This window comes from Thermobia domestica, chromosome 18 (assembly GCF_964235325.1).
Source record: "Thermobia domestica chromosome 18, izTheDome1.hap1.1, whole genome shotgun sequence".
NCBI classification, from domain to species: domain Eukaryota; kingdom Metazoa; phylum Arthropoda; class Insecta; order Zygentoma; family Lepismatidae; genus Thermobia; species Thermobia domestica.
In genome coordinates this window covers 171,462,857-171,479,843 of record NC_137471.1, presented here as the reverse complement: position 1 = coordinate 171,479,843, position 16,987 = coordinate 171,462,857, and the positions used below count along the sequence as shown (strand labels likewise).

Genomic DNA, 16,987 nt, shown 5'->3' with positions numbered 1-16,987 from the left:
AGATCTTTCACCTATCACCTCGTAAGTATCATCACAGATACCATTCAATGTTTCTTTGTATCATTGTTTTTCCATCACCAAATTGGCACCACCTTTGTCCACTTGTTGCACACATATGTCTTTTCGCTTCTTTATATCCTTCAACACACTGTACTCGTGTTTTGAAAGGTTCCCCTTTGGCTTCTTTATGTTCCTTTCCACAATCACCTTAGCCTTTCTCCTTATCTTATCCCTTATCTCCTTGTCCTGAACTTGAACTATGGCTTGCTCTACCGAGTATATAACCTCTTCTGCGTCCAATCTTTGTTCTTTCACTTTAAACTTATAGCCTAAACTTAACACTTTCTTCTCATCATCCGGCAACGTCACACCACCTATTACTACCACATTTTTGTCAATGTCCTCCCCCTGATTTGACTTCCACCCTAACCGCCTTCCCTTTTCCATTAATATTTTCTTCACTTTCATATTAAATTCCTCTTCCCACACTTCAAGCCTCTTCATAACTATATCCCCAGTAAATATCAATAAACTATCACTAATGTAACTTTTCAACTGGTATACACATGGTATAGTATTGACTCTCCATCTAGTATTCCAGAGCATCTAATCACAACTATTTATTAGAAATCTTTATGTGTCACAATGACATTCATGTATGTTCTACCAGGTCGTCCTATTCCCCTCCCATTCCAATATATTTCTAATAATTTCCGACATTACCTGATCTCTTCCAATATTAACATCCATAGCCGCTCAGACCAAGAGAAATTGCTTTTAACAATTGTATCACTGCCTCCACTACAGGCTTCATTCACCCATTACCAAAACCAATCCGTTCCTGATCTAACACTACTCCTGACATAGTGATCACATGATCTCCCGCCCACAGATTTTTCATCTACATTCTAGATCCTCTGGAATGTAGATCGCTACTAAACTTACTAAACTCATACAATGTCAGCGACCTATCCTCCTTTTACTGAAAATGAATTTAACCCTTCGAATACCAAGACTGGATCAATTTGGCCCAGATGATGTTTTATAAAGAAATACTACAATATCAAAGAGAGGTAGTGGGCTAATGTTTTAGGTATTCCTCCATTAACCATTCCGCAAGCTACGTGATTCTTTACTCCTCAAAAGTATGTAATCTGTCACATGCTTGCTTTCAAAGCGCACTGCACCAGCAAACCGCTCTGCAAGGACTGTCAGGTGTAATCAAAATACAATGTGTGACAGAATTTATTCCTAACAAAGACAGCGTATTTCTATGTATAAATTTATAATGTTACCGTACTATAATTCAAGTATTGTTTGAAAGAATCACGAGCCGCCACTGACAGTGTATACTGCGTATAAAATGTACTGTAATATAAAGAACGATTAGGTACATTGCCCTTTTCATTGTACGTTAAAAATTTTAACTCCCTGAATGAAACTCCATATATATTTTTTACAAGAGGCAGGAATGGGTCAAAATAACTCACTTTACCTAACATTGTAAGCTTGGTATTCTAAGAGTTAATCCACTCTAATCTTTACCACCAATCATTCAACTCGCAATTGAGCAGTTCATCTCTCAAACCGCATATATGTCACCTCATCATCCTAAAATTCCTCCGCGATACTTTCGTCTAGTTAAACACTCACGTCAAATCTATACAGAATATGTTTGCACTGGCAACCACGAAGCTCTTTAGCATCATAGGGCCCTCCACCGAACAGTGTTTAATTATCTTAAAATATATAAATTACGACAATGGATTAAAATTTGATACACAATTTCTGCCATATCATACCCTTCGCAATATTAGATGCGTTTCAACGTATTAGCTGGCAAATTTACCCAAACCTTTTATCCTCTCTTACATCACGATCAGGAATTGCACAGAGACCAAGAAGAAGCTAAAACCTTTGCTTCCAAATTATAGGAGATTTTCATACCTCTATCATTCACTTAGTATTTTAATTATCATCCTGTAGACCATTTCAACTTCAATTCACCACATATTCATCTTCAACCCAACGTATCTACTCACAAAGCACTCACTACCTTCATTTCTACCACGCAAATGACTAATGTCATCTATCATAAATGTTATAATGACCCTGAAATCAATAACATCTATCGACATGTAAGACAAAGTCCACCAATACTGCTCAATCTTAGAAATCATCCAAATTTCTCTTGTTTTTTTTAAAAATCAAGAATACCGTCCAATACAGCTCAACAGAATCTTCACCAAAATTTTAGGAAAAAAATAACGTCAAATGACTTTATGTTCATCTTTCTCATTACCATCTTTACCACACCATCAAGCAGGCTCCCGCCCACAAATTAGCATCAACGATCAGCTTCTGCGTCTCCTCAACTGCATCCATAAGCAGTATAATACCACCGAGCCATCCTGTCTGGTACTCTTTAATTTAGAGAAGGCATTTTTTGACGTGTAGCGTTACGGTTTGCTTTCAAAACTGCTACATTCTTGCCTTCTAATCGCATATATCCGTTTTGTTTACAATTTCTTGTTTGGCCACCGAACTTACGAATACATTAATCAACAGTCATATCAAACAATATTTATGCACTCAGGCATATCTAAGGCTCTTTACTTTCACCCTTTTTATATCTACTTTATGTTGTTGACATGCCTCTTCCCCCACAAACTATTGTTATATCCATACGCTGATGATACAGCTTTTCTTGCAATTGGCCGTATTATTCACTAAGTAAACAAAGCCTTACAACAAATAATACACACGTTTGTTCTGTGGTGCAATAAACGTCGACTGAAATCCAATGCTGCTAAAACCGAAACTATAGTAATTCTGGCTCCTAAGAAACGCTCCAGATTTCACAGTAATTCACACTTACTTCCATCGCTGTTAACGACAATCGTCTTAGAATCTCCAAAACCGTTAATACTTAAGACACACCATAGATAGATACCTCAGATGGAAGACTATGTCCAGGACATCAACAAAAAGGCATATACCCTAATAGCATGTTGGTTTGCAGCAAGTCTTTCATTATATTTGATTTTAACTTGCTAGACTTTCCGTGCACTGTACACCTGCTGCAGGCTTTTTGAAAGAGTTACCCGCAAATGTCGTAATTTGATTTTCACTTGCTAGATTTTACTAGCCTCGGAGGTTTGCTGGAACTTTGTAGCAAATGTATCAGTTCTAGTTTCTACCAAGAGGTGGCACAAAATCTAATCTTAGAAATCTGCCCTCCAGGTCGCCATTTGTACAGGTGCTAAGTGAAGGTAGAAGTGAATAATTAAGATAATTACGTAAGTATCCAGATGTAGAGATAATTTATATTTTAAACGTGTAATGTTTGACTAAGTTGTTGAGAAAAATATACTGAGTGTATTTTCGTATACAGTGAATGATGGGTTTGTAAATGGCATACAAAATTAATCAGTTTGTACAGCAGAATATGTCTTTATATGCGTAAAAACACACACACATATCTTAATTATCGGATATGAGCCGTAATTCCTACTGTCTATTTTCAGTTGTTACTATGAACTGGACAGTCAGGACAAAAAAAAAATCAAAATAACTTATCACTGGTCCATCTCTATCATTCGATGTTACTATATATTGGTTAATAAAACCAATGTAAAAATGTTTTGTAACATTGGCCGCAATGTGAATTGTGTTCGAACTCATGTTTAAATACTGTGCTACTGCAATTTCGTGCTACTGCAGTCAAGATTTGCTGTGAAGTTTACTTGCATAATACCCTTGTGTACATTGATAGTTAATTGAATACTTATGTAATTGTAGCTTTTTGATCCTGATTTCCACTTCATTAAAGTCAAGAACGGGGGAGAGATACCGATGGTAATTGGAAATAATTGCTCAACTTTAATTATTCCCCTCCACTATCAAACCTAGAAAAAAATCGAAATACATAATTCACAGAGTGTGTGCTACTGCAACTGAAGATTTGATGTGAAGTTTACTTGTGTACGGGAGGGTTCTAGATTACTGGTCCCCCATGTAGATTAGTAGCTGGGTAGGTTTTTTTCTGTACTAAAGTTTATACATTTAACTTATACAGTAGGCTATTGCCGAGCGAGCGTTAGCGAGTGAAGGCGGGTTAGAGTCCCGCAGGGCACGTTGTTTTCTGTCTTTATTACTGCTCAATGGGAAGTGGGAGCAGTAATCTAGAACCTTGCCCTTGTGTACATTGATAGTTAATTGAATACTTATGTAATTGTAGCTTTTTGATCCTTATTTCCACTCCATTAAAATCGAGAACGGGGTAGAGATAACGACGGTAATTGCAAATAATGGCTTAATTTTAAATATTTCCCTCCACTATCAAAAAATAGAAATACTTAATTCACAGAGTACTATTACCTTTTAGATGTATCTCTGATCTATCAAACCTACGAAAAAGTTCAATAGCCTACTTAATTCACAGAATATTGCCGAGCGAACGAAGGTGGGTTAGTAGCCCCGCAACGCTCGTTGTGTTCTTTAAATTCATTACCATGGCAGTAGTAGTAGTAGTAGTGGTAGTACTAGTAGTAGTAGCAGTAGTAAGAACTCGAAATTACCATTCCTTACCTCATTTCTCCTATAAATTTTGCAGATGTCTTGTCAAAACGGAGGGGAGTAACTAAAGTTAATCCAAAATAATGGAGAAGTCTAGGAACGCCCCTCCAGTTTCACTGTGCAAAAATGCGGCATTACTCGAGCAGACGGCTCTACCAAATTTTCACATATTTATTGCGTTTTCCAATTTCTTCTTGCAGAGCATGCACTAAACGAGGAGCTAATGCATAAACCATGAACTAATTTGTGCTAGGTGGCCACTAAAAGCACGAATGCTATCTATCCGAGTCAGAGCAAGAACGCAGCAGGGGGACCGAGGGGTGCGTCCGTAGGGAGCAGGCGCGTCAGCGACGGGGGTATACGCATAAACAAGGATAGTGGAAAAATGCATAAGACATCCGCAATAATTTTCATCTTCAAAAACAAATAATTCTAATAACTCTTACTTTCAAAATGGCTTCACTGGTTTCCCGGGTACAAATGGTCCGCTGCGAAGAGAAATTCGTTTGTTTTGAATTTTTACTTCTTTTCCACACGTCACATAGTTGATTTTACGTTTTAACACACCATGGCGCTCCAAAAACTTTATAATATGACACTCCTTATCCCCCAAACGACATAAGTGTATTAACCGCTTGCCCGGAACACCGACATATATTGCCACAAAAGTGCCGAAGCCCCCCTTTCCCATCCTGCTTGCTCTGGGACGAGGAGCAAGGTTCTAGAACACACTCCTTCTCCATTGAGTTATAATAAACGTAGAAGCAACGTGCCCTGCGGGGCTTCAAACGCGCTTTCACTCGCTCGGCAATAGTGCGTGTGGATTAAGTATTGATTTTTGTACAGAAAGCAGCAAATCTGACTCACGTGAGAGGACCAGTGTTCTAAAACCTCCCCCGAACTAAGCTAACTGAAGCTCGTAATTTGTTTGGGAACCATGGATCCGCTTCCAAATTACCCGAGGGCAACCAGAGGCACAAGATGATCGAGTCACCATAGGAAACCAGGAAAGGGGGCGTGTGTTAATTTTAGTCAAATTTTTGAGAAAATTACCGTGCGAAATGGAGAATTTGTCGTTTGTATGCTTAATAATACCTGAAGTTGTATTTGTTTCATAAGTGATGATGGAATTACTTAGCGGAATGTTACAGCATCGTTGGATTCTCGGAAGTTTCCGAGCGGTACGTGCTAATATTTAAGAACGACAGCGCGTTTGCTAAATCTAACAGATATTGAACGAGGTCCAGCAAAAGGTGAACTATTTGTATTTTCCAAAATACACGGAAAATAATCATAGTGAGTTTTTTTTTAGCTACAATAACTCTTATCACATCTGTTTACACAGCACATTTAAATAAATAAATAATATGCTATGTATTAGCAGGTTTGAAAAAAACCCGTGCTTTTTTGAAAAAGCCCAACCCACCTGGGCCCATATGTTTTTTTCGGGTATTTTCGGGTTTAATTGTTTTTTTTTTAAATATTTCAATGTCTTTGGGCTAAAAGTGTTAAAATGTGATTTATATTTCAAGATTGTCATTGTCATAACTTGCAACAATTTTCTACTTACTGCTCTTTTGAAAAAATGCCGCCATTTTGAAATTTTACATTCGATTGCCGAGAAAATCTGTACAGCAAATTTAGCGTAACTCGTGCTTTTACCATCGAAATTTCAACTTAAAAGACTGAAAATTGCGCTTCGTACCATGGATACTCGCTGTTTTGAAAAAATGGCCGCCATTTTGATATTTTACGTTGGTATGCCGCCAAACTCTATACAGGAAATTTAGTGTGTCTCGTGCTTGTACTCTGAAAATTTTAACTTAAAAGGCCGGGAGTTGTACCCTGTAGTGTGTGTGGTAGAGGCAGACAAACGAGTTGAGTTGGTTTTGTGTTTAACGTCCCTTTCAGCAGCGAGGCTATATGAGACGGGACCTACTGATTAACATGGAATGCGAACCACATGAGCTCCCTCCGGGAACCAGACCTGGTCTCCCACGCCGAAGAAGCGTACACTAACCGCTTAGTCATGAAGGAGCTCGGCAGACAAACGAACAAGTATAGATCAAGTCATCCAGAAGCCTGACTGACGTTTGCCAAATATGAATACCAAAACGGGTCTATTAATTTACAACAAACATACAATTCATGTTATATGAAATAAATAAATGTTTCAAAATGTTTTACGTGAAATTAATATCTTCCAGCGTAAATGAACTTCCCATATTTTCTCCATGAGAATACGGACACCTCAGATCCCCCTTTCAACTTTCCAACACAATGCAATGAACTGTAGTCTGGTTATGGACAAAAGTATAATAGGCCGCCGCGGCTCAGTGGTAGAGCGTTCACCTCTGGTGCATGGGGTCCCTAGTTCGATCCCAGCTTGCGCCAAACACCTTGTGCGTGGGTTTTCTGGGAATCTTACGTTTCTTCCAGCTTTCTTCATTCCGTCATTTCATTCATTTCTCATCATCATCGTCACCTTGAGCATAGCAGGCATAACCATGAGACTAAAACTAAAAGATTTAATTTTTTTTTTAGAAGAATATAATAAGCGAAAGTTCACTAAGCACCTGCTGCTTTTCTCTCTTCGTACCCTGCAATTAATTGTACGTACTGAAGATGCCTAAAAACTTAAGATGTGCTATAAAAATGCTTTACAGGAAAACAATATGCAAATTATTTAAATCAGGGTACAATCTACCTTCAATATTCTTCGCGCGTTTAGCAATATTTATTTACATGGCTGTATTTGCCAAAATACGTTCGTCAGTTTAATCTGATGAAAAGCTGATTTTTCTCCTTGTGTCGTGTGTAATTGTCAGGACCAGATTTACATTTTTCTAAGACCTGGACCAAAGCACAATTTTGTGCCCTAGCCTCTGAAATAGATGATAATTCTTGTTAACTTATCTAATGTGTTGCTGGAGAAAATGTTAGTCATCTTCCCTGTGTTTGTAAATGTAGAAACACTCAAAGCCATTTTATTTTAATCCGGAAAGTATCAGAGTTTCCATAAAGTGCAATGGAAAAAGTAGCATTGCAAATTTCGCTCGCTATCAAGTCGAACAGGGTGGTGTAATAACTTCTTCGAAACTGTTACCTGCAACAGCGCACTGTTCATTCACTAAATACAGGATTTCCAGACAGTCATATTTTTTTTTTCACTTTTCGAATAAGCTGATATTGATAGCAGAAATGGAACGGAGTTAAAATACGGGACATTTCCCTGTCACGACTGAATTTACGGGGACGCGGGACACTCGGCCCAAAAACGGGACTGTCCCGTTTTTTACGGGACGTATGGCAGCCGCCTCCGCATAAACCCATTTTTTTTTTAAAGTTAATTTTGCGGACTGTCTCATCAGACGTTTACAGGCCCATGGGATATAATACTGCCATATTCTTCTCTGAGTACGGGGCCGCGGTGGCTCAGTGATAGTGTTCACCTCTTGTGCGTGGGGTCTGGTTCTATTCCAGCTTGCGTTAAGTGGGCTTTGTGGTGAACAAACACCATGTGTAAGGGTTTTCTCTTGGTTCTTCCGTTTCCTCCCACTTTCTTCATTTCACCATTTCATTCTTATCATCACCGTCTCCCTGACCAGCCACTTTAATTTTCATGCATGTTTCAGAGTTTGGAGTAAAGAAGTTACTTTAAAAAAAGTTGAAATGAAATCTTTAAGTTTTACGTCCCACAGTTATGCCGGTTAGGCTAAAGGAGACGGTGATGATGAGTAATGAATGAAATGGTGGAATGAAGAAAGTGGGAGGAAACGAGAGTACCCCGAGAAAACCCACGCACACGGTGTTTGTCCACCACAAAGTTCACTTGACGGGGGCTGGGATCGAACCCGGAACCCCAAGCACAAGAGGTGAACGCTCTACCACTGAGCCACCGCGGCCCCCCTTAAAAAAAAGTTATGCAACCTGGAGTAATCATCAGAACGTAATCGGCCATGCAATTCTAGTTCCACTCATTCGAACGTTATGTCCTGTTGTCATTTCACGGTTCGAACGACGCAAAAGTCATTGAAGTGTTCTATGACCGATTAGTTTCAAAAACCTGCCACTAATGGCGCTCTGATACTTAGATAATCCGGGTTTCATAACTCCTACTTTTTTATTTACTTATTTATTTATTTATTTTATACAATAACTCCTCCACTCTAAACTCTAAAACATCCAACAATTTTTACTCCGCCAAGCGTTTTTCGTATAGTGTAAAAATTGAACTGTTACATTGTTGAGGAATTCTGCTGGACTTCAGCTGGTCGAATTCGACGCTTGGTAATCTCTAACGGGCAAGTTTGGCTGACATATTTCCGAAGGGCCCTATTGTGTTTGCCTGGCTACAGTATCTTTATTAGCTGTTGTCACTCGGATGGTTAAGCCATTTTCCTGTCAGCTCCATTAAAATAGGCGTGGTAAAATGTGGGTGAATAAGAGCCATAATGTTTTTTTTTCTCGTAATAACGGTTAACCTTCCGATTTTGATATGCCAAATCCCTGTAGGTGCAAATTATTTTTTTAAGGAGTGTAAGTTACGTGATGAACCGGGGATCAAACCTGGGACCTTCGAGCTTACGTCCAATGTCCTACCAGCTGCGCAGCCAATCGATCTACTTCTCAACCACATAACTCCCACTCTATAAAAAGTTGTATACTTTCTCTTTATTATTAGTCCCCCATTTTTTCTACGTAATTACATTCACCAAGCTTTTTGTTGCTGGTGTAACTTTTATTGTAAACTAAGATTATTCTATATATACAGTATATATATACCTTAGAAATCTAAAAAGGAACAGGTTAGTGGTAGCTCATATAATTTCACGGAATGTATACGCTTTGTGAACGTTACAATTTATTCAACTTTACACTGACGTAAATGAAATTACCTGTTGCAGTACATGAATCGTTTTCGAATCGACAGTGGAGTATTCTACAACAGTGGATGATAGATTTATCAAACAGTGTAAACAATCTGGATAAAAAGGTGAATAATATTCGAGGCAGTAAGGCTATATCAGAAGAAGACGAGAATGACGACCATTTTGCTTCTTTGGGCGTGCTACCGTTGAAAACATTGGAAGACTTCCATAAGTTTGAACAACAGTTGAAGGACAACTCTAAACTCAGATTGAAATTGGTAAGCAACATTTTTCTTTGAATGTAGCTGTGTGTATATTATATTGTAGTTGGAGTTTATTCTGAGATCCTAATTCTACAGGTATTACCTGTTCATCGATATGTCAGGCGTTGCTTTTTATTTTATATTTATAGGTTATACCTTTCTAGCTTGTAGTGAGTGCTACTTTCTTTGATCTATGTTTTTCTATTCACTGACAGAAGTCATGGGAAACCTTCCCGATATTTCGTTCTCTCATACAGTCTGAAACTACTTGGCACATACATTATGTGCTTCCCATCTAATGCTGTATGGTAAACCGTATTCCTCAAAATACTGTTTACGTGGGCCTGTTCGAACCAGGGCCCATGGTGGCTCAGAAGTAGAGTACTCACTTCTAGTTTCAAGGATCCGTGTTCGATCGCAGCCCTGCCAACATCGTGCTCGTGGGATTTATCGGGGCTTTCCCATTTCCTTCCACTTTCTCATTCCAGCATTTCATCCATCCTTTGTCGTCTCCTTCACCCTAAGCTGGCACAACCATGGGGAGCTAAACTAAATATTTCGTTTCATTTCCCTTAATTTATTTTTGAAGCAATGTTAGCCTTAAACAGTCGACGGAATCGATTGAAAGTTAATTTTAAAAGGCGTGGAGCGTTGGGTAATCAGTCGCTAGGTTGTGGGTTCTAATTACGTTTATAGTCATCCTGATTTTTTTTTAAAGTTTTTTATAGTTCCACGTAGAAATTTCCGAAGTGCATCACTGAGGAGAGACGGGGTCTTAGTAAACCCAAGATTTTTTTTTGAGTTCGACAGTTTCCACTATAGCTTGAAAAACAGAAGGGCAAAGATTGGCATGTGGGAATTGTCCAATGAAATTTATTAGTGCCTAATAAATTATGGAATACTTCTATCTTTCTTTTGTAGATGCTAGTGATAACATGAGCAACAAGCACCATATTGTTGACATAAGTATTATTATGATGATGATGATTGTTTGAAAGTTTGCTCATGTCATGTAAGCTGCGTACTAGATTTTTACGAATAGAATTGGATCATGCTTATTTTTAGGCAAATACGATATTTTATTTCTGTAGATATTTTTAGTTTACTAGAAAAGTGAAAAGATAACTAATAGTTGAAATCTCTGTATAGTCTTTCTTAAACAGGTTAATGATCTAGCTGCTTCTGTTGCATGCTTGCAAAACCTGCAGAAGCTTATTCGGAAATAATTTCTCTATTGAAAATTTTTATTACATTACCGAGCTCCAGTTCCTTTACTGTTGCTTGAAAACAGCAAGGAACTATCTCCGATTTTCAGTTTCTGCTGATGGCCTTCACTCGTAATGATTTTATTTGTGCACCGAAAAAGAGAGAGCTTATATACCAAATGGCAGAAACCTCTCAGTATTTTTTAACTTGGTTCAAAATTTCAGAGAAGGAAGCTCATAACCATGCAAAGGGTTCTATTTATTTTCCATATTCTCCATTGTTAAAATCAGTTGACTGATTCGTGATTAGCAAATAATTCAACAGTGAAATTGTTGCAGGAATGAACAAAATAGAAAATCACAATGCGTCACGCATGAAATCGTTTATGTGAATAGGAACAGCCTTCTTTGCAAGCTTATACTCTCTATGTTTTAATTTGTAATAGCCACTTTTGTTTAATGTGAGTGGGAAAAACACGTTTTAGAGGAAAAAGATAGTTCTTAATAAGACAACTTTAGTCTTTTACATGTAATATGTAAGCTTGTAGTTGCTTATTGTGAAAAATAGAATCATTAAATATCTGCATTTTTTCAGGTTTAAATGTTAATCAGTACTGGTGGTCGTGATGAGAAGACGCTCATCAATAATATGCTCCGACGCCTCTTACATGATGAATTGGCCCAGATGTTCACGTTAAGTGGGAGATCGACGAAGAAATTGGATAAGAAAGCGTTCATTGGGACACAAATTGGGAATATTGTATTACGTAAGTACTTTATATAAAATTTTCTTTATACTGATACCTATAAATCTCAATGCTCCGATCGGACTACCTGATGAGGTTTCCCCTTATGTCTTTACTTCCAGCAGACGAATGATGGGATGGTAGATTCTGGGACTCTGCCTGTCCACATCCTTCCCTTCCCTTATCCCGGCCTGACCCGTAGATGCCCAAGAGGTAGAAATACATTCTTTCAAGTTTAGTTTGTGAATATGTCTAAGATTTTAAAAGGTGAGGGCAGTAAGCTATAAATAATATGCATTTTAAAATTTTTGAAAGATTTTACAACTTTGTTATGCCTTCACCCACATCGTATATTGCACCAAGACACCAACATGGCAATTCTTCATTAAGATGTCAAGTAGGTGTTGCTGAAAGAAACTGAAATAATTGCTGGGAGTAAATTAACTTTGGAACATCGGTGATTTTTGACGCTACATTCGAATTATTGAATTAGGCAGCTGTTTAGCGTGATTTTATTTTAAATAAATATTGAAATAGTTGTCATGACTTATGACTTAACCCTAGTATGAAAAGAGGTTCCTTAAAAATATTAAATGTAGTTTTAAAATATTTATATAGGATTGCGCTTTACTCACCAGAAGGAAGACATTTTTCAGTTTTACCTATATATTGTCTGTTTACCAGAATTGTGGAAATCTCTGCAAATTTGTGTAGCTATCAATATCGGGCCTGACTTTAGTCGTAATTTTTAACAAATGACAAACCTGTAAGACGAGTCCGAGTTTCTTTCAACAAAATGTGTCGTTGGAAGTTTACATTTTTCCTATTCTTTTTTGTTACTTTATACGTAAGACGACCTTTGGCTCTTAGAAGTTGTCTGTTGCCGTTTAAATAAGTTTTCGGGGCTAATTTACTGCTGAAATATTCGCTTGTCGCCTGCGGTGACGTTAGGGTTGAGAAGTGCTTTCTCCCATGTACAACAATGATCCGGTAACTTACCTTGATTCGAGGCTTTGTTTGCCTTTAGAGGCGCTTCAATATTGTCACTAACGAAGACGTAAACACATCCGCTTCTAACTCGAAAATACGAATTTGAGAGAAAAATCTATATATATATATATATATATATATATATATATATATATATATATATATAAAAGAAGGTCTGATTATGGAAATTCGAGAAAAAACTTGCGAGTTTTTTTCGCTTTTAGAATTTCAAATTTGATCTTTCTTTGAAAGATAGAATCGTGGGAAGCGCTCTCATATAAATCAAATAATAAATATTTATATACTAATGATAATGCTCTCCACGCTTTTCCCTTCGAAAGTTTTTTTTTTAATTTTTATTTTATTTTTAAACTTGTTTTGCATAGTTGTTTGTAAGAATTTAGATTTTAATTCTCACAGCCAATAGAACTACATATTGTATGAATAAATTTTATACATATATTTTTTCGCGCTATAGTTTACAGTTTGTAAACTCTGCAGCAATGTCCGTGGTGTTTACCTTGTATTTTTCATTTAAAATGAGAAAAACAAAGGGATGGAATTAACTCCATGTCCAAGCTGCTTTTTACAATATGAATAAATAATTCCAGATCTTTCTGTCCTTACGAAAAAAATGTGAATATATTGATGTAGACTTGTTCATAAAACTTCGTCCTTACCTGTGTCTTGCATTGCTGTGTATACTCAAATACAATTTTATAAAATTAATTATTTCTGTTTTGACATGCGTGTAAGAAAGTGTACATTAATACTACTGATGAGAAAGTGAAAGGAAACACATGCGATTGGCTGCACCAAGCTAAAACTAGGTTGATTAGGCTGTAAGTAGTATGCAATTTTATAATTGATGGGTTTGTAAATGAAAACTAGATTTTGAGTTTCGTAAAAGGAAACTAGACTGGATATTTAATAGATTTCTTAATCGCGTCAGCGAATGATAGATCCCTCTATTATAATGCAAATGCCACCTATAATGCAGCCCTTTATTACACACTTAAATAAATCTTTAATAATTGTCAAATATCATATAAGGGTAATACTTACTTCTGCTTTGTAGTAAAAGTTATGCGTTTCGCTTCTTGAAGCTGATTCGTTGAATGGCTCGAGGGCTGATTAGATACCCAGTAAATCTGTTTAAAATATTGTCGAGGACCCAAGTTTTGTCCTCGAGTGTACCAGCTAGATTCAGAAAGATGATGAAGTCGGAGTGTAGTACTGAAGTACAAGATGGTCATACAGGTGTCTTATTTAGAATTGAATTTAGAAACAAAAGTAACAAACAGGACCTCTTTTATCAATTTGTAAGAATGAAACGGCAACACACTTGAGAATAAGTGATTGTTTGAAGACAAAGAATATAGTAAGCTGACTGGACATTCATGAAGTCACGTTTAGGTTTCTTAAACTGAACATTTCAAGAATACAAGACTCGGAGAAGTAACAATAGGTGACGAAGATAACACGCGACAGTGTTGTCTACCACAAAGAAATTATTAAAATCCCTGAAAAGGACACACAGGGGCTCATTCTGGTTCATTTTGCTCACTCTGACACATTCTGTTCATTCGCGCTTATTTCCCTCATTCGGATTCTTAAGATTTCAGTCTCTACACCGAACTACAGTCTCTCCATATCCATTTATAACCTGTAGCAGTACAGTAAACAACTCTATTGAACCGAGTACCGCAGGGAGCGGATTCAACGTCTTTACCGCCGATGCAATGGGACAGCAGACGTAGAAGGTACAAAAGATGCCAGTGTTTATTAACCCTCAAGAGACCTAAACTGTGTACTGAATGTCTCATTCCTTTAAACAATTACACGTTCTAAGTCTCAGTTATTGGAAACAATCACAGTGTTTAATCACTCACTTCTCAAACAAATCACTAGAATTTAGAGAAAAAATATCTAGCCAGAGAAAGAGAAAAGGTTTAGTTTGTATATAATATATTAGATTCGGGATAGCGTTGATAGATACTACTTATATAAGATTTAAGATATAAGGTAAAACGCTGAGATAGTGATGAAGATATTGCACAAGCTGCGTGGGTGGACAATATATCGTAGTAGGCAGTACTTCTAGTAGAACACTCGAAACATAAAAGTAAACTCCAGTAGACACCTTGATTACAGACATTGTGGAATTAATAAAGCGAAAACTACTTTAAAATTAATTTAATGAAATATGTAATGAATTTATAATATAATAAATTGATGGTTTGCATTTCCTTTTATATTTCAGTAAGGAGAAGCAGCAAAAAGAGGAAGCAGCTGCAGTTGGTGGGGAACAAGTGGAAGAATTAACGTATTACTTTGAAAAGCAAATTTTGTATTACATATTTAGCCCATGGACGAAAAAAAAGTTAACTAACAAGGGCAAAATATAATTAATGAAACTAAATTAAGTGTTGTTCATTTATATTATTTAGAATGCTTTCCTTATAATATTGAAATATTAATTTATTTTATGTTTTTATTTAATTTCCTTTAGAATATGAACACGATCCTATAAAAGTCGAAATATTTTTAAATAGACATGAAAAGAGCTAAAATCACCGGAAAGCATTCCAGTTTTCACCCTCCGACGTGTGCTATTAAGTTAAAAAAGTATTTCTTGCTGTAACGTAAGTCTAGGGTGAGCTTTTTCAATTGATATCAAAGGTATAAAAAAAGGGGGAGGTATTCTAGAGTCTTATTGATGCATCCATTCTCAGAAGATCAAGGTTTACGCACTAGCGTTTAGTTATAGTTTTGTCGAGGAATTCCATGTGGTTGGATTATAACTGCTATAATCAGGAAGCTTACACAAATTTTAAATCTGTTTTAACGAACCACAATGCAGATACAAATAATAACTTGATTTTTCACGGTTACAGCAAAAGAATTTTTAGATTATTTTGTCACATTTTGCTGTTGCAGAATTTTAGGCCATATTTTCATTTTCTTTGATATCAATTGGATTCTTGTATGAGTGTAAATTTGCATGCAGTACCTTCTGCAAGCGTTTCACTTCCGTAAGTCAGCAGGCAGTGGCGAGATGAGCATTAACCTTCGCGGCCTAGACTTTCCATTGTAAAAGAAAAATGCATGTTTTACTATTTCTTTTACAAGTACATCACTTGGTCTCGCCAAGTGGTATATTTGTATTGTAGCAAAATAATGCACTTTTCTTCTGCAATGAACGTGCAAGCTGTACTCGCTAATGCATCCTTCAATGTGCTATCACTAGCAGAAGACTTGCAGAGGAAGTAAAGTGCTTGCTGCAGGCTTGCTATGCTAAGTTCCGCACACTTGCAGTAGACTTGCAATACAAATATATACCTGCAGAAGACTTACTACACTCACTTGATGAAAACCTGCTGTAGCCTTGCAATGCAAGTATATACTTGCAGAAGACTTACTACAAACTTGCTGTAGACTTGTTAGGGACTTGCAGTGCAAGTTGTATCCTTGCAGAGACTTGCTTTTAACCTACACAAACTTGCTGCTAACTTGTTGTGCACTTGCAGTGCACGTGATATACTTGCTGAGACTTGCGTCAAACCTGGACTAACTTGCTGTGCACTGGCAGTGCAAGTAGAAACTTGCTTTGCAAACTTACCATACATTTGCAATGCAGGCGTGCTGCAAGTTCGAAGAGCGTCAACTAGGAAGTTTGCATTAAACTTGCAGACTTGCATCACAAGTCTGCTGCAAGTTTGCCAGACTTGAATTGCAAAACTGCTGCAAGTTTGTTGCAAGTCATTTTTGTTATCTGGGGTGGGTGGACCATATGTCGTAGTAGGCAGTATTTCTAGTAGAACACCCGAAATATAAAAGTAGACACCTTGGTTACAGACATTGTGGAATTAATAAAGCGAAAACTACTTTAAAATTAATTTAATGAAATATGTAATGAATTTATAACATAAGAAATTAACGGTATGCATTTCCTTTTATATTTCAGTAATGAGAAGCAGCAAAAAGAGGAAGCAGCTGCAGTTGGTGGGGAACAAGTGGAAGAATTAACGTAGTACTTTGAAAAGCAAATTTTGTATTACATATTTAGCCCATGGACGAAAAAAAAGTTAACTAACAAGGGCAAAATATAATTAATGAAACTAAATTAAGTGTTGTTCATTTATATTATTTAGAATGCTTTCCTTATAATATTGAAATATTAATTTCTTTTATGTTTATATTTAATTTCCTTTAGAATATGAACACGAGCCTATAAAAGTCGAAATATTTTTAAATAGACATGAAAAGAGCTAAAATCACCGGAAAGCATTTCAGTTTTCACCCTCCGACGTGCGCTGTTAAGTTAAAAAAGT

General features: G+C 36.9%; 1 long non-coding RNA gene across 2 annotated transcripts; it reads left to right on the top strand.

The window, feature by feature from the left end:
* The first annotated feature begins 3,076 nt into the window (after positions 1–3,076).
* On the top strand, positions 3,077–16,769 carry LOC145675001 (uncharacterized). Of its 2 annotated transcripts, none has more exons than XR_014129097.1 (4): positions 3,077–3,299; positions 9,486–9,727; positions 11,513–11,684; positions 14,917–16,769. It is a non-coding gene; the product is annotated as an uncharacterized LOC145675001 (long non-coding RNA). The 2 variants fall into 2 exon arrangements; XR_014129096.1 differs by having other exon boundaries at positions 3,095–3,299.
* Positions 16,770–16,987: the final 218 nt, after the last annotated feature.